At 43.3% G+C, this 13,511-nt stretch overlaps 1 long non-coding RNA gene and 1 pseudogene across 4 annotated transcripts in view; one reads left to right on the forward strand and one right to left on the reverse strand.

Annotated features, from left to right (window-relative positions):
- LOC144580176 (coiled-coil domain-containing protein 77-like) overlaps positions 1-13,511 on the forward strand; it is a 52,719-nt pseudogene that overhangs the window by 32,272 nt on the left and 6,936 nt on the right. Inside the window, exons 5-8 of the transcript XR_013529289.1 lie at positions 5,780-5,879; positions 7,316-7,388; positions 8,917-9,005; positions 10,568-10,716. The product of XR_013529289.1 is annotated as a coiled-coil domain-containing protein 77-like (transcript). The remainder of the gene's footprint in view (positions 1-5,779; positions 5,880-7,315; positions 7,389-8,916; positions 9,006-10,567; positions 10,717-13,511) is intronic.
- The window catches only part of LOC144580179 (uncharacterized), a 57,266-nt gene continuing 54,472 nt past the window's right edge, over positions 10,718-13,511 (reverse strand). For all 3 annotated transcript variants that reach the window (XR_013529292.1, XR_013529293.1, XR_013529294.1), the window contains exon 5: positions 10,718-11,019. This is a non-coding gene — a long non-coding RNA (uncharacterized LOC144580179). The remainder of the gene's footprint in view (positions 11,020-13,511) is intronic.

The following is a 13,511-nucleotide window of genomic DNA, read 5'->3' on the forward strand; positions in this document are numbered from 1 at the left end:
GTAATTTTTATAGAAACAGGGTTTTGCCATGTTACCCAGGCTAGTCTCCAATTCCCAAGCCCAAGTGACCTGCCAGCCCTAGCCTCCCAAAGTGCTGGGATTACAGGAGTGTGCTACTGTGCCTGGTCGAAGCCTTGCTTTTAATTCTTTTGTGTATCTACCCAGAAGTAGATCATATGGTAATTCTGTTTTTATTTTTTTGAGTAACTACCATACTATTTTCTATAGTGGCTATACTGTTTTATATTCCCACCAGCAGTGCACAAGAGTTTCGGTTACTCTACATCCTTGCCAGTATCTGTTATTTTGTTTTTTTTTTAAAGCTTTTTTTTTTTTGAGACAGGGTCTTGCTTCGTCACCCAGACTGGAGCGCAGTGGCATGATCTTGGCTCACTGCAACCTTTACCTCCCAGACTCAGGTGATCCTCACACTTCAGCCTCCAAGTAGCTGGGACTACATGCATGTACCACCACGCCCGGCTAATTTTATATATATATATATATTTTTTTTTTTTTTTGGTAGAGATGAGGTTTTACCATGTTTTCCAGACTGGTCTCAAATTCCTGAGCTGAAGCAATCTTCCTGCCTCAGCCTCTGAAAGTGCTAGGATTATAGGCCTGAGCCACTGTGCCTGGCCAACACTGGTTATTTTCTGGGGTTTTTTTTTTTTTTCTGGAGACCAGGTCTTGCTCAGTCACCCAGGCTGGAGTACAGTGGCAGGACCACAGCTCACTGCAGCCTTGACCTCCCAGACTCAGATGATCCTCCCACCTCAGCCTCCCAATTAGTTTGGGGCCACGAGTGTGCACCACTATGCTTGGCTAATTTTTGAAGAGATGAGGTTTCACCATGTTGCCCAGGCTAGTCTCAAACTCCTGAGCTGAAGTGATTTGCCCAGCTTGGCCTTCCAAAGTGTTAGGATTACAGGTGTGAGCCACTGTGCCCAGCCTTATTTTCTGTTTATTTGATAGTAACCATCTTAATGGGTGTGAGGGAGTCTCACTGTGGTTTTGATTTGCATTTAAAAATGTTGAGCATCTTTCATGTGCCATTTGTATATCTTCTTTGGGGAAATGTTTATTCAAATCTTTTGCCCATTTTAACAATTGGGTTAATTTTGTTGTTGAGTTGTAGAAGTGCTTTTTTGTTGTTGTTGAGACAGGGTCTCGCTCTGTCACCCAGGCTAGAGTGCAGTGGCATGATCACGGCTCACTGCACCCTCTGTGCGCTGGGCTCAAGCTGTCCTCCCATGTTAGCCTCCCGAGTAGCTGGGACTACAGGCATGTGCCACCAGGCCTGGCTAATTTTTGTGTTTTTGGTAGAGTCAGAGTTTTGCTATGCTGCCCATGCTGGGCTCAAACTCCTGAGCTCAAGTGACCCACCCACCTGTTAGAGGTGTGAGCCACCATGCCTGGCCATAGAAGTTCTTTATATATTCTGGATGTTAAACCTTTATTAGATATACTGATATATGCAAATATTTTCTCCCATTCCATAGATTGCCTTTTTATTTTCTCCTTTCTTTTGTATTTTAGAGACAGGGTATCACTGTCAGCCAGGATGATCCTCCTGCCTAAGCCTCTGGAATAGCTGGAACTACAGGCATGTGCCACTATGCCTGGCTAATTTATTTTCTTTTTTGTAGCAATGGGGGGGGGGGTCTCACCATATTGCTCAGGCTGGTCTTAAACTTCTGGCCTCAGGTGATCCTCCTGCTTCAGCCTCCCAAAGTGCTAGGATTACAGGAATCAGCCACTGTGCCCAGCCAGGAGTTTTTAATTTTTATGAAGTTCAATTTATGTATTTTTTTTCTTTTGTTGCTTCTGCTTTTGGTATCACGTCTAAGAAAATTGCCAAATTCATTGTCAGGAAGCTTTTCTTCTATGTTTTCTTTGAAAAGCTTTTGTTTTTTGTTTTCTTTTTTGAGTTGGAGTTTTGCTCTTGTTGCTCAGGCCGGAGTGCAATGGCGATTCTCCTGCCTCAGCCTCCTGAGTAGCTGTGATTACAGGCATGTGCCACCATGCCTGGCTAATTTTGTATTTTTAGTAGAGAGGGTTTCTCCATGTTGGTCAGGGTGGTCTTGAACTCCCGACCTCAGGTGATCTGCTCGCCTCAGCCTCCCAAAGTGCTGGGATTATAGATGTGGGCACTAGAAAAGAGCACTTCCTGCCTCTTTTAAAGTTTTAATTATTTTAGCTCTTATGTTTAAGTCTTTGATCCATTTGAGGTTTTTTTTTCTTTGAGATGGAATCTTGCTCTGTCACCAGGCTGGAGTGCAGTGGCACGATCTCGGTTTACTGCAACCTCTGTCTCTCGGGTTCAAGCAATTCTCCTACCTCAGCCTCCTGAGTAGCTGGGACTACAGGCACCTACCACCATGCCCGGCTAATTTTCATACTTTTAGTAGAGACGGGGTTTCACCATGTTGACCAGGGTGGTCTCAATTTCTTGACCTCATGATCCACCCACCTCGGCCTCCCAAAGTGCTGGGATTACAGGCATGAGCCACCACACCCGGCCTTGAGTTAATTTTTGTATATAGCGTTAGGTAAAGTTCCAACTTCATTCTTTTGCATGTGGATGTCCAGTTTTCTCAACACCATTTGTTGAAAAGACTTAGCCACATGGTTTATTTTTATTTTTATTTTGAGACAGGGTCTCCCTTTGTCACCCAGGCTGGAATGTTGTGGCACGATCTTGGTTCACTGCAACCTCTGGCTCCCAGGCTCAAGTGATCCTCCTGCGTCATCTTTCCAAGTAGTTGGGACTACAGACACAAGCCAACACACCTGACTAATTTTTGTATTTTTGTAGAGACAGGATTTTTCCATGTTGCCCAGGCTGGTCTCAAACTCCTGAGCTCAAGCGATTAGTCCTCCTCACCTCCCAAAGTGCTGGGATTTCAAGTGTGAGCCACCGTGCCCAGCCTCGCCACATGGTTTTTGATGTCCCATGGTCAGGTGCTCCATTTCTAGCAGGATCTACTAGCATGGCAGAAGCTGGTTTTTAAATGTCTTGTCATTCTCAGCTGTAGACAGCATAGTCTTGCTGCAGATTCTTAGAGGGTCTTTTACGATTCTTGTAATGGTGCTTGCTGTAAACTCCACTTGGTACCTTGTGCCACCACAGATACCATAGGATCTGCCAAGTCATATGTCCCAAGCAATAGAGCCTCCCTTCAACTCGGGGCCACACTGAAAGCTCGCCTTCCATGTCAGTTGATATATGGGATACTGATCCCAAAATACGAAGGGTGTTGTCTACAGAACCTGAAGACACCTTTCAGGCATTATGCTTCCTTCTTGGTGGTAGCAGGTACCAGAGGAAATAATTTGATCTTTACTTCGGGGGGAGTATCCTGATATACCTAGATCACACCCTTAAAAACTTTACGTATGTGCTTTGTAAGGTTCATCTCCAACTCTTTGGAGCACACGTGTCTCACCAAAGGTTCCAGTGCACTTGCTGTTTCTTGTTCATGTGATTTAATGCGATGTCATCAGTAGTGAGCTCCTGGCGATTTGTGAAGTAGCCAGATCCAGATTCCTCTTTTTTTTTTTTTTTTTTTTGGAGACAGAGTTTCACTCTGTTGCCCAGGCTGAAGTGCCATGGCAAAATCTTGGCTCACTGCAACCTCACCTCTCTGGTTCAGACAATTCTGCTTCAGCCTCCTGAGTAGCTGGAACTACAGGCATGTGCCACTACGCCTAGCTAATTTTTGTATTTTTTAGTAGAGACGGAGTTTCACCATATTGGACAGGCTGGTCTTGAACTCCTGACCTCGTAATCCTCCTGCCTCTGCCTTGCAAAGTGCTGGGATTACAGGTGGGAGCCACCTTGCCCGGCCCAGATTCTTTTATACTATATTGACAGAGAAAAAATGCATTAACATGGCCCTGGGGGAAGACTCTAAAAGTGCACCATTGTAGACATCACATGATATAAACTGCCTGTGGTCTTTTGAGGGGTAGAAAAGAATGCATTTACCTAACTAGTGACCACATACCATATGCCTGAGACCAAGTAATTGTGTTCCAGCAAAGGTGCTACACCTGGCACAATGACTGAAATTGGGACCTACTTGCTAGTAGTCTGCTGTTATCCTCCAGAATCCATCTGGTTTTGTATAGGTTGTACTGAGGAATGAAATAAGGCTTTGATAAGGACCTCCACCCCTGCATTCTTTAGGTCTTTATTGATCATCTTGACTGGGTAGGGAGGGGCGGTTTCAGCGGCTTTTACTTAGCTTACCCCAGAAGCCAAGAAGCTAGTTTGGAGGTACTGCCACCTACCTAGTATGACCATTTTAACCATTTGGGAACTGAAGACATGACCATTGATTTGGTAGATCCAGTAGACCTGCTGTGAGCTAGATGTGCACCAAAATTCCATTTATTCCTTGGTGCCCACATGCCCCAGTGCCATCATGATGCTTCAGGTTTTGTGGTATCAGCGTCAGCTTAGACCCTGCATCCAGCAATCCTTCAAATACCCAGGTCTTCCCTTTTCCCCAGTATATAGTTACTTGAATAAATGGCTATAGGCCCTTTGAAGGATGGGGGGAATCAACCATGAACATCTACCCTGTAGTGTCTCAGGGTCTTACCTCCTGGGATTTCTACCTTCTTCTTTAGGTAATAGTCCTGGGGACTTATAAAACTGACTTGGGCCTGGAAAATGAGTCAGAGATTGTGATTTTGCATGGGATGCAGCCCTCAGCCTCTTTTCCATCTTTGACTTACCTTTTATTGTTTAGGCTATACTCTGTTGACTACCCATCTACCTTGCTGTGAGAAATGTCATGTTCTATAAACCATCTCTATATCACTGGCTCTGAAATCCCTTTTTATGTTTTTTTTTTTTGAGACAGAGTCACACTGTCACCCAGGCTGGAGTGCAGCAGCGCTGTCTCGGCTCACTGCAGCCTCCACCTCCCAGGTTTAAGCAATTCTTCTGCCTCACCCTCCTGAGCAGCTGGAATTACAGGCACACGCCACCACACCTAGCCAATGTTTGTATTTTTAGTAGAGAACTCCTGACTTCAGCCTCTCAAAGTTCTGGGATTGCAGGCGTGAGCCACCACACCCAGCCTGAAATCCCTTTTCAGCGTTGGCCTCCTTGGTCCAGTCCAGACCTGAGCTATCTTAGGTTGGGTTCTCTGGGAAGCAGACTGTGCCATGGAGATTTGCTTGCAGGAATTTTATTGGGAAGTAAGGCAACTTAAACTGGGATTCAGTTGCAGCAGGCCTCAGCCAACACCACAGGGGTCTCTGAAGCTGGGATGGCTCTTGAAAGATATCCTGAACTGAGGCAAGGGGATTGGATTTTTGTGTCCCCCTCATTGACCAGGCACTGGATATGAGCTGTCCCCAAGGAATGAGAGGCAGAAACCGGGGTGAGGCAGTTCCCTTGGCTGGAGATTCAACTACAAGCTGTCAGCAGACAGCATTCCTGGCAGGTGGCAGAATGAGCCCATAAGCCAAGAAAAAGAAGATCTGAGCAGTGCTCCTCAGCAGCCACTACAGTTCCCTTTTAGAATCAGCACAAAATGTCCTGGCCCCTTCTCTCTGAATGGAAATACCTGATGTTTTACAAAGTAGAGCTAAAGTCTAGGTACATCCTATTCAGTTTTAATTTGAGGTTACTATTTTAATTTGAGGTTTAACTTTAATTTGAGGTTACTATTGTTTAAAAAATAGAAGGGAGATCCTTTAAACAAAAAAGGTTACTTACTTGGGACATATAATAATGTGTGTTTGCTTTCTATGAGAATTACAGGGAACTAGAAGACAAGAAAAGTAAGATCTAGAATCTCTTGGCTCTTGTGGGAACAGACACTGGAGAAGTGACCTATTTTTGTAAAAAGCCTCCTCACAAAGTAGGTAATCTTTGGTGGAGCATGGTGAGGGTGGCTTTACAGATCACAGGCTAGGGCCCGTCATCAGAAGAACTTTAGCATTTGCTAGAGAAGGCAGATGGAGAATTAGCTATCATAATGCCGTGTTTGCCTGAGTTTTCAAAGCCTTTTTGTTTGAAGACCTTGGGAAGTAGCATTGTTTACCTCTTTTCACTGTTTAGAAACCTGAAGCCCAGAGGGGTGGCTGTTTTAGCTGAGATTGAGAGAAAAGCAGGAGCAGACTGTGTGGGAGACAGTTTTGGTACTTAAGTTGCTTTTTAAATCTTTGTTTATGCTGATTGCAAATCTAATCCGTGGTCTTTACTAAAAACAAACACAGAGTATAGTAATCTATCATATGAAAATGGCAGGTTCTCATAATCCTATACCACAGAGATAATTCATTATTAATAGTTTGGTATATATACTTCCATCTGTTTTTCCATTCCTATAGAAATAGTTACATGTATATGTATACTATTTCTTTTTTTTCACTTATATAAACAGTTTCTGAGCATTTTTATACATATCTGTGTATGTATATATCCATTTCCTAAGGGTCTTTGGTCAAGAGCTGCTTTTTTTTTTTTGAGACAAAGTCTCATTCTGTTACACAGGTTGGAGTGCAATGCGCAATCTTGGCTCACTGCAGCCTCTGCCTCCTGGGCTCAAGCAATCCTTTCACCTCAGCCCAAGCAGCTGTGACTACAGGTGTACACCACCATGCCCAGCTAATTTTTGTATTTTTTGTAGATACAGGGTTTTACCATGTTGTCCAGGCTGGTCTCAAAACTCCTGAGCTCAAGCAATCTGCCCGCCTTGCCCTCCCAAAGTGCGGGGATTACAGGCATAAACCACCACATCCACCAAAGAGCCGCTTTTAAAAAGTTTTTTTTTTTTATTTTTTTTTAGAGCTGAGGTCTTGCTCTGCTGCCCGGGGTAGACTCACACTTCTGGGCTTAAGCACGGTCCTTCCACCTACAGTCGAGTATCACTGTGCCCCAAGCTATTTTTGTTTTTGTTTTTAATCATGTATTACTAAATAGCCTTGCAATTTTATTTAGGTATTTATTTTATTTTTTCTAGAAACAAGGTCTTACTCTGTTGCCCAGGTTGGAGAGCAGTGGAGTGATCATAGCTCACTGCAGCCTTGAGCTCCTGGGCTCAAACAATCCTCCCACCTCAGCCTCCTGAGTAGTGGGGACCACTCGGCCAACTTTAAGTTTCTATCGTCAACACAGGGTTTTATCCAATTTGTTACTTTGCCTGCGTGGCCTCTCATATGCATGACATCCTTATATAATATCAATTTTGACAAATTTAACTTAGAGTTTTCGATCTGCAGAACTAAGGCAGATTGAAAAGTAAAATATTACATTTATAGGAAGGCACTTCTATACCAGTTTTTGCTTCTTCAGGTCACCATTCTCCAAAAGACTATCCAGGCTGTGGGTGAATGTGAGCAGAATGAATCATCAGCTTTCAAAGCAGGTAACAACCATATAACCTATTAGAAATTCTCATTGATGCAGAATTGACAATCACAGTGCAGGCTGGGCATGGTGTCTCATGCCTGTAACCCCAGCACTTTGGGAGGCTGAAGTGGGCAGATCACCTGAGGTCAGGAGTTTGAGACCAGCCTGGCAAACATGGTGAAACCCCATCTCTATGAAAAATACAAAAAATTAGCCTGCGTGTTGGCAGGTGCCTGTAATCCCAGCTACTTTGGAGGCTGAGGCAGGAGAATTGCTTGAACCCGGGAGGCAGAGGTTGCAGTGAGCAGAGAGATCACACCATTGCACAACAGAGCAAGTCTCTCTTTTTTTTTTTAAAATGGAGTCTTGCTCATTGCCAGGCTGGAGTACAGTGGCATGATCTCAGCTCACTGCAACCTCCACCTCCCAGGTTCAAGAAATTCCCCTGCCTCAGCCTCCTGAGTAGCTGGGACTACAGGTGTGTGCTACCATGCCCAGGTAATTTGTGGTTTTTTGTTTTGTTTTTCTTTTGTATTTTAGTAGAGATGTGGTTTCACCATGTTGGCCAGGATGGTCTGGATCTCCTGACCTTGTGATCTATCTGCCTTGGCCTCTGAAAATGCTGGGATTACAGGCATGAGCTACCACACCTGGCCAACTCTGTCTCAAAAAAATAAGAAAAAAAGAAAAGAAAATCACAATGCAGACAACCGGAAATGTTTTCCTACTGTACAGTGAAAATTGACATTCATGATGATGCCTTTGGTGATCTAATGTCTTAATGAGCTTTTCGAATCATCCAAGAAATTAAATTTTGCTCAGTTCAATTTTTAGTCTTCCTTATTTTTAAAATAACCTTGTATTTTGAAAATTGTGTGATGTGTCATAACCAAAATGTTTAAGTTTTGTTTTTCTTATTCTGTTTGTTGATTGATTGATTGATTGATTGATTGAGACAGACAGGCTCTGTCACCCAGCCTGGAGTGCAGTGGTGCAATCTTGTTTTACTGTAACCTTAAACTCCTGGACTCAAGTGACCCTCCCACCTCAGCCTCCTGAGTACCTGGGACGATAGGCAAGCACCACCACACGTGGCTAATTTATTTTATTTTGTGTAGAGTGGGGTTCTCACTCTGTCACTCAAGTTGGCCTTGAACTCCTGGCCTCAAGTAATTGTCCTGCTTTGTCCTCCCAAAGCACTGGTATTATAGGCATGAGCCACAGCACCTGACCTTATTCTGATTAAATAGAATTTTATTAAGAAATAGACACAACTATTTTAGTGGTTTATTCTAAGGAAAATTTAGTGGTTGATTGTGCCAGAAGATGAATAATATGATTATTTAGGTGACATCCAGCAGAGTTCCCTTATAGAGATTCCTATTCGAAAAGTTAAGCCCTGTAGTTACAATCTTTCCCTTTTTCCTCCTTTTCTTCCCTTACAGGTAAATGAATCTGAACTCCTCTGCGCAGGAAATGCTGATATTTCAATAACAGACGGAAAAGCTAGGTAAAATCTTGATTGATTTTGTTTTCTATTTTAGATCCTAAAATAAGCAAAAGAAGACCATCAAGAGAAAGAGGAGAAAGTTCTGGGCATTATCAAAGAGACATACAGACGCTGATCCAACAGGTAAAGAATGTATTTTGGCAGACCAAGATGGCTTTTATCCACAAGTTGAACTTTATATAACATATCTTCAGTATCATGTGGTAAGTATCTCACCGCACACAGGTTACGTTTAAGCACCATGTGATTAAGAAAATTGTGGTCATTCCTAATTTCCAAGAGCTTATATTTTAAAACCATCCTTTTCTATTGGAACATTCTAAAAGCGCTACTCTGCACCTTTAATTCAATATGCTAAGCCCCACCCACCAAAACCATTATAAAGTAAGAATTCTCTGGCCTAGGGGTATGCAGAGAGTTGCAGAAGGAAGCTTGTCTGTGCTGATATATCAACATTTGCTGGCACATTCATTTATTTAGTGCATGAGTTCTAAAGTCTGGGAAAGTGATGAACTATTAACCTCCTGGTTATTATGTGTCATTTGGAACCATGATTTTTTCTCTAATTGCACTAAAGTTTCTGTCCTCATTAGGATAAGTCTCTTGATTTAAATGACAGTTTTTACCTTTGGCCAGTGTCTCCATGTGGAGTCATGGCAGCCAGACAGAGAAGGAAATTACATTATATTCATTTTGCTCTACTTGTTGAAACCGAAAACTAAGAAAAGAGTCGTTCTGTTTCTGTGGAGCTAGGGTGTCTTAAAAGGGAGGCAGTTAGGGAGACAGCAAAAAGGCACAAATCACAGGGTCGAGGAAATTGAATTTTGTAGCTTTGTTTGTGTGATGTTGATGCTGGGTTTTGTGTGGACAAAGAATCTACTCTTGTGTAGCCTAACCCCATTTATAAGACATTAAGAGGAGGCCGGGAAAGGTGGCTCATGCCTGTAATCCCAGCACTTCGGGAGGCTGAGGCAAGTGGATCACGAGGTCAGCAGATCAAGACCACTCTGGCCAACATGGTGAAACCCTGTCTCTACTAGAAATACAAAAACTAGCTGGATATGGTAGCACATGCCTGTAATCCCAGCTACTTAGGAGGCTGAGGTAGGAGAACTGCTTGAAGCAGGGAGTTGGAGGTTGCAGTGAGCCAAGATTGTGCCACTGTACTCCAGCCTGGTGACAGAGCAAGTCTCGGTCTCAAAAAAAAAAAAAGACATTAAGAGGAATTGGGCTGGGCATGGTAATGCCTATAATCTTAGCACTTTGGGAGGCCAAGAGAGATGATTGCTTGAGCCCAAAAGTTTGAGATCAGCCTGGACAACATAGTAAGACCCCATCTCTATAACCCAAGACCAGCCTGGACAAAATAGTGAGACCCCCATCTCTACCAAAAATAAAAGTAAAATTAGCTGGGTGTGGTGGTACACACCTGTATTCCTGGAGGCTGAGGCAGGGAGGACTGCTTGAGCCCAGGAGATTGAGGCTGCAGTGAGCTATGATCATACCACTGCACTCCAGCCTGGGTGACAGAGCAAGACCTTGTCTCAAAACAAAGAAGAGGATTAGAATTGAGACTTTTTGTTTGTGTTTGTTTTTTAATTTTTCTGGAGAGAGGCTCACTTTTCCTAGAGGTATGAAGTAAGTGGAAGTAGGGCTGGATTTCTCACACTTTTTGGCCTGTCTAGGTGGAAGCACTGCAGGCTCAGCTGGGAGAACAGACCAGACTTTCTCGAGAACAAGTGGAAGGGCTCATGGAGGATAGACGGATTCACCTCGAGGAAGTACAAGTTCAGCACCAGAGAAATCAGGACAAAATCAAAGAACTAACCAGAAAGTGAGTGTCTAAGAAGCTGTGCCTAACAGGTGTTTTATTTTTCTGAGTGGCTTGAACGTTAACATTTTTTACTTGAGCAACTATGGGTCACAGAACTGAAGGGAACCTTGAAAAAATTGTCTTCCTCAGAAACACCTGCCTCTAGGTGGATGAGTGTCTCACTTTTCTAGGCATGCTGTTGAAGAGCTGATGAGTTTTTCACCTGTTCCTTTAAATCCATTTTAGCGTTTTAGCTTGCTTCTGGTGGTTAAGAAGTTCTTCGGCTGGGTGCAGTGGCTCACGTCTAGGCGACAGAATGAGACCCTGTCTCAAAAAAGAAAAAAGTGTTATTTTATCTACTGATGTGCTGTCTGACTCAGTGTACTAGGGTCCTTTTCATTTGTTTGCCCCTTCATGAATATGGAAAAGATGAGTTTACATATCTATACCAAAAAGCCTGCACACAGTATTTTCATCAGAACTCTGCCAGTGCTTTTTTCTAGAGACGTGTCATCATTTTTGTCTTCTAAGAAATTTTTGACCCAAGAAAGGCAGGATTCTATTTTTTTCAAACAGATTGAGTTGATGTAGTGTATTCTTGGTTATCAAAATACTCAAAAAGCTTTGGGATTTTGAATTGGTAAATATCTATGATGTGTGAAACAGCATGATACATACTGTACGATCTCAATCCCATAAAATTGGATGTTGTGTCTACACACAAAGACTTAGAACGTCCTATAAACTTTACAGTTTACAAACTGTAAAGTGCCTCTGATTGTGGCTGACTTTATTCTTTGCTTCTTGTGTGTTTCAGTTTCCTATAATGTACATACTTTTAAAAAATTATTAGGCTGGGCGTGGTGGCTCACACCTGTAATCCTAGCACTTTGGGAGGCCGAGGCGGGAGGATCACGCAGTCAGAAGTTAAGACCAGCCTGGCCAACATGGTGAAACCCTGTCTCTATTAAAGATACAAAAAGTTAGCTAGGTGTGGTTGCGTGTGCCTGTAATCCCAGCTACACAGGAGGCTGAGGCAGAATCTCCTGAACCCAGAAGGCAGAGGTTGTAGTGAGCCAAGATCACACCATTGCACCCCATCCTGGGGGACAGGGCGAGATTCCATCTCAAAAAAAAAAAAAAATCTAAACAAATAAAAGCAAGAAATAGCAAACTCTGTCCTCATGGTTTTTGTTCCTGACCCGCTTGCTTTTCTTTACTTTTCTGCAGTCTGATTTCATCCCCACCATTTTATGAAGCATGCCCTTTCTGGGATCATCATTGACCTCTTAACTTTTTTTTTTTTTTTTTTTTTTTTTCCTGGAGACCAAGTCTCACTCAGTTGCCCAGGCTGAAGAGCTGTGGTGCCATCCTGGCTCACTGCAACCTCCGCCTCCTGGGTTCAAGCAATTCTCCTGCCTCAGCCTCCCAAGTAACTTGCATTACAGGGGCACGCCACCACACCCCGCTAATTTTGTATATCTAGTAGAGATGGGGTGTCACCATGTTAGCTAGTCTGGTCTCAAACTCCCTACCTCTGGTGATCCACCTGCCTCGGCTTCCCAAAGTTCTGGGATTACAGGCATGAGCCACTGCGCCCGGCCGTCCTCTTAACTTCTAAGACCAGTTATATCTCTGTTCAGTCCTTATTATATTTAGTATCTTCCTGCATATTTGCCATCACTGATCAGCCCCTCCTTGAAATTCATTTTTCTTGATTTCTGCAGCACCTGTCTTTCTTGGTTCTTCTACCTGTCTAACCACTTCACCCTTTTGTCTGGTTCTAGAGGCCAGACCTATGCCACAAGGACATCCTCAGTTGAAGGTGTTTGAGCCTGTCAAATTCATGATTACTGAAACCACACACACTGTTTGTCTCTTCCAACAAATACCCGTGTCCCCATCTCAAACCTACGACTTTTTTTCATTTAGTTTCATGGCATCACATGTATTCAGTTTCCCAAGCTTGAAACCACAAGATCATCTTCAACTCTTAAACTTACTCCTTAATTCCAAACACTATGGACTGTAAGCCTAAAAACGCTCTTAAGTCCATTCTCTGCTCTCTCATTGTTTTGTTTTTTTCAGTAGACAGGGTCTGTTGCCCAGAGTATGAGTGCGGTGGCGTGATCACAGCTCATTGCAGCCTCAGACTCCTAGGCTCATGCAGTCCTCCTGCCTCAGCCCTCCAGGTACCTAAGATTACAGGTGCATGCCACCAGACCTGGCTTATTTTTATTATTTTTTGTAGAGATGGGGTCTCGCTGTGTTGCCCAGGCTAGTCTCAAACTCCTGGCTTCAAGCAGTCCTCTCACCTCAGCCTCCTGAAGCACTGGGATTACAGGCATGAGCGACTATGCCAAGCCCTGCGTTCTTATTCTTACTACATTAATTCAAGCTCTATTCCTTTGTTTAATTGTTGCAGTAATCTACCTGTTCTTCCTGTCTCTGATCCTTTGTATTCTTACAGTCCTCCTGACTACTATGATTAGTTCCTCTGTTAGGAATTATCAACTGGTTCAAAATATTTCATAGTCTCCACTTACCTTATAATTAAGTCCTGATACCTTAGCATCCGTTTTTAGGGACATCATCATTTGACATCAAATAAACCTTCAGCCTCAGCTCCTCCCCTGTTGCTGTAGTTCATCTTGTGCTTCAGCCAGACTAATTATAACTATTGTTTATGGGACACTTGTTACGTGGCAACACCTTCCATCACCTCCTTCTTTGATGACTTCTCTAGGCCAACTTCAGTTCTTCCTTCTCCCTATTCTCATGTTTAGCATGCCTCTGTGGTGACACTTATCACCACG

This window comes from Callithrix jacchus, chromosome 18 (genome assembly GCF_049354715.1).
Source record: "Callithrix jacchus isolate 240 chromosome 18, calJac240_pri, whole genome shotgun sequence".
Classification (NCBI taxonomy): domain Eukaryota; kingdom Metazoa; phylum Chordata; class Mammalia; order Primates; family Cebidae; genus Callithrix; species Callithrix jacchus.